The sequence below is a fragment of the Nicotiana sylvestris genome, chromosome 8 (assembly GCF_000393655.2).
Source record: "Nicotiana sylvestris chromosome 8, ASM39365v2, whole genome shotgun sequence".
NCBI classification, from domain to species: Eukaryota; Viridiplantae; Streptophyta; class Magnoliopsida; order Solanales; family Solanaceae; genus Nicotiana; species Nicotiana sylvestris.
The window spans coordinates 138,672,062-138,677,195 of NC_091064.1; the positions used below are offsets into that span (position 1 = coordinate 138,672,062).

Genomic DNA, 5,134 nt, shown 5'->3' on the forward strand with positions numbered 1-5,134 from the left:
ATTTTGGGTCTTTACAAATGAGACTCAATTTTTGATTTTCTTTTCTTTTTCTTTTCAAATTAAAACTCAAAATCTATATTAATTCTTAATAACATTATCCTACCAACTTAAATTACTTAACTCTAAATGACAATTACCACTAATAATTAAATATCCAATTAAAAGAAAACTACCAAAATTCGAAACCCAAAACAAAAAAAAATGAGTTATTTTTTTAATTTTCTATATTTGTAAAATGCTAATTTACTAATTAATCTACAAAATGTATAAAGTTAAATCCTAAATGAATATGCAATGTATATTTTTGTATTTTTCAATAATTAAACTACACTGACAAAATCTAACCAATTAACAGAAATGCTAAAAAAATCTACGAAATTGCAAACAAATGAAAAAAATTTATTTTGTTTTGAATTTATGGGAGTAATTCATATAGGACAAAAATCACGTGCTCACATAAGGTCCAATATACCGTGGTCTAAGTTTGCCTTTCTTACCAAACCTCATTACACCTTTCATAGGTGACACCTTTAAGAATACCCCGTCATCAACCCTGAACTCTAGATCTCGTCGCCGCACATCAGAATATGACTTCTGACGACTCTGAGCGGTCAACAGTCGCTCTCGGATAAGCTTTACTTTTTTATGGCCTGCTGAACCAGGTCTGGACCATATAACCCAGATTCTTCAACATCAAACCACCCTATAGGAGAATTGCACCTGCGCCCGTACAATGCCTCGTACGGGGCCAACTGGATACTGGAGTGGTAACTGTTATTGTATGCAAACTCGATAAGAGGTAGATGTTCATCCCAACTTCTTTTAAAATCCAGCACACATGCTCGTAACATATCTTCGAGCGTCTGAATCGTGCGCTCGACTTGTCCATCCATTTGTGGATGAAAAGCTGTGCTGAGATTCACCTAAGTTCCTAGACCTTTCTGAAATGACCTCCAAAAATATGTTGTAAACTGGGCCCCACAGTCAGATATAATAGATATTGGCACTCCGTGTAGTCGCACTATTTCCTTAATATATAACTTTGCATAATCTTCTGTTGTGTAAGTAGATTTGACCTGTAGGAAATGAGCTAATTTCGTGAGCCTATCGTCTATCACCCATATGGAATCGAACTTATATTGAGAATGAGGTAAACTCGTGATAAAGTCAATGTTTATCGCCTCTCATTTTCATGTCAGGATCTCTATAGTTTGCATTAGCCCTTTGGGCTTCTGGTGCTCTATTTTCACCTGCTGGCAACTAGGGCATTGAGTGACATACTCAGCAATGTTCTTCTTCATATCGTTCCACCAATACACATCCTTAATGTCATGATACATCTTTGTTGACCCAGGGTGAATGAAATACCATGAATAATGTGCCTCTGACATAATCCTGTCTCGTGGCCCTGCTACATCTAGAACACACAAATGACCCCTGTATCTGAGAACTCCATCTCCTTTGAGTTCTAACAATAGCTTCTTCTGTTGTGGAACCCGCTCTCTCAACTTGACTAACTCTGGATCCTCGTATTGCCTCTCCTTTACTTCATCTATGAGAGATGATTTTGCAGTATTTTGGAGTATAACTCCTCCATTGCCAGAGTCTAGAGTCTACTAACTGAACCTCCAAACAAGCCAATAGATGAATCTCTCTTGTTAATTGTCTTTTCTCAGCCTCTACATGTGCTAAGCTACCCATAGATCGACGACTTAAGGCATCTGCTACAACATTAGCTTTCCCTGGATGGTAGAGAATGTTAACATCGTAGTCTTTTAAAAACTCAAGCCACCGCCTCTGTCGCAAATTCAACTCTTTTTGCTTGAAGATATATTGCAGGCTCTTATGGTCTGTGAATATACCAATTTTAATACTGCGATGTATACCTGCTGATACATATATTCATTGTTTTAATATTTGTAAGAATTATTTTTTTTTTGGGGGGGGGGGTCATTTCAATTTTAATACTGCGATGTATACCTGCTGATACATATATTCATTGTTTTAATATTTGTAAGAATTATTGTTTTTCTGTGTTGATAAGTCTCAAGATTATCTCTATAAAATTCAATTTCTTTCTCTATAGTTAATAAAGCTTTATTACGTAATCTATTATATTTAATTATGTCTTTGCAGGTTTTAATATTGTGTTTAACACAATCTATTTTTCTATTTATGTTACTGAGGTTTTTAAGAAGTTTCCATTTCTGGGTGTTATAGAATCTTATGTAATGAAAAGTGTTATGTTTCATTTATAAACAGATTTTATTAACTTGATATGTGATCATTAATCTGAATATAAATCTAATTCATATAGATCTAATATATCTATTTCTTGTGATACAATTAGTTCTGTAAATGCTTGTTCCATTACATATATTATTTCAAAAGTAACTAAAATATCATAAATTTTTCTTTTAACATCGTTATTAAGTCTGTTAAAGATATATAATATAAGTATTTTGTAGTCAATATTTTCTTCTAATAAATACGTGTGGTTGTTCATTCAGATTTACTATTTATCCTTATCATGTGTTTACTAAACATATTCCCTCTAACCTCTTTGTTTATCATAGAGTTTATCATATTTTAATAAGTTATACTGAACAATCTTTTCTGGTCACTACCATGTTTTTCATGCTTCAATCATTTACCCTAACAGCGCCTCAACTCTGTGTACTCCCCTAAACGGCTTCCTTGCCTACTGGTTTCCACTTTAGGATGGCATAGTCTGGGCTTAACTACTCTCAGCATTATTAGACAGGCAAACTTTCTCAAGATGTTCTTTATAACAGTACTATAACATGATAAACAATTATGATATTCAAGAGATTATAAGGAATATAAGAGTTTAGTTAAACATGATTATGAATAAACTTACCTGGTTTTGTAACTCGTTTGAATGCTCCATAGCTTTCAGAAGTTTGTATATAATCAGATATTTTATTGAGAGAAGATAAGAGAGAGAAGGTGAGTATGAGGATGTCCTTTCTTCCTCGGATTTACATTCTATATATAGAAAATTAAAACGACTCCTACTGTTCACAAATGACTCTTACTATTCATGAACGACCTTTACTGTTCATGATTATGACTCTTACTATTTACTTTACGACTTTTTTACATGACTCTTACTATTCATGAACGACCTTTACTGTTCATGATTATGACTCTTACTATTTACTTTACGACTTTTTTACATGACTCGACCCTTTACATTATTTGTTTTCAATAGTTGTTTCCTTCATTTGTCTTCTTGCTGATACCTTCATTCTAGTTGGACTTCTGGTACATAGTTATCATCTCCGTTGCACTTTGAACATATGTGGTCTGGATATTTGTGTCCCACTAGTTTGCAGTATCTTGTCAATAACTCGTTTGAAATAAATTCTTTTTTCAATGCTCTGGTAGTTGGTTGCATTTCTGGCTTTAATAATGATAAAATCCATTTCTGGACTTCATCCATATCTCCTTGTCGTAGTTCTTTTGAGTTGGCATATATCATTAACTGGTCTCTGTAATAATAGCTCCAGATAGCATTTCCTTGTAGATAATTGTTAGCTAGTTCTTGAATAATAGTTGCTATACCAATTATTCTTTTGTTGGCATAGAAACTTGGTATCTCCATTTTCTGTATCTCCGGTTGTTTCTCTATTTCTTCCGGTATTATCATATCTCGTGTTAGTCCTATCTTTATCACCTGTATAATGGGTTTTATTTCATCATATAGTATTTCAGCTGGTGCTGTATAGAATTTGATGAAGAATAGGTTGCCTTTTGTAATTCTTTTGAAGGTGACAAATGCTTTGTATAGCTCTGGTATTCCAATTATTTCTTCTCCGTCGTGGGTATATACGGTGCTTGAGTAGTCCGTAGTTGTAACATGTCTTTACTAGGTTGGCTTTTGTTTTTGGTTGGGCTATTAGCCTATTATATCCCTGTAGTTTTTGGGTTATATAATCTTGTGTTGGATCTGTAGTAGTAGTTGATCTGGGGTTTTAGGTTTAGAAATGTCTGAATTTTATATATATTCTCAATATATGTTTGAGTAATATGGTTATATACCTTTTTGTTGTGGTGTAGGCTATTAGCATAGGTTGTAGTTTGTGGGGTTATAGCTATTGCTTCTTTTGGCTTTTTTGATGTAAATGGCTTATCAAATACGTTGTTTAAATTTACATTGGTATGTAGCTTCTTATTCACCTGTTTGCTTGTGCCTGCAGCTGTAGGTAAACAAACTTTGTCATGGGTTTTTTGGAGTTTCCCAACGTCTCCTTCTAATTCTGGAATTTTTAAGTCTTCCGATCGACTTAGCTCCGCATTTTTATAGTCATGCTGCTGACTTTCTAGCTGTTGTAATCTTTTGCCCATACTATCCATCTGTAATGATAGGGTAGTAAGGATTGCAAATATATCTTTCGATTCTTGATTCTCATCAGTTTGAGTACTTTTGTCTTGATAAGTAATCTGCAATAACATTCTTGTCAGTTCGTATTACTTCAATTGTAAATGTAAAATTTTGTATATTCAATACAAGTCTTCTTATTTCCTTTGTAGTTACTGAATCTTGTACTTTCCGTGTTATCCACCATTTTACTTGTGTATTATCTGTTCTTACAATAAACTTGTTATAAACAATATATGGCTCAAATGCTAACAAACATTTATATAATCCAAATAGTTCTTTCCTATTTATCTCCCATTTAATTTGTGGTTCCGTGTATGATCCTGAATAATATCTACAATGGTGTTCAATATTTTCATTATCATATTTATATTTTAGAACTCCTCCATAGCTGTGATCACTAGAATCAGTTTCTACAATATATGTGAACTTTTTCTTTTCATCTGGGAAATATAGTTTTGGTAATTTTTTACACATATTTTTTATCTTCTGTATATGTATTTTATCCTTTTCGTCAAAATGATATTCTATATCCTTTTTTAATTTTTTCTGTAATGGTTTTAAGTTTTCTGCTAATTTAGGAATATATTCTCTTACTTGGTTAACCAATCCTAAAAATGATTGTAACTTCTTTTTTGTATCAAGTGTTTCATTTAAGTTAATTATTTTTTGTACTATATGGGTTTGCATTTTTATTCCGTTTTTGTCTATTTGTATACCTAAAAATTC

At 32.7% G+C, this 5,134-nt stretch overlaps 1 pseudogene; it reads right to left on the reverse strand.

The window, feature by feature from the left end:
* Positions 1-1,190: 1,190 nt before the first annotated feature.
* Positions 1,191-4,479, reverse strand: LOC138875737 (uncharacterized; annotated as a pseudogene).
* Positions 4,480-5,134: the final 655 nt, after the last annotated feature.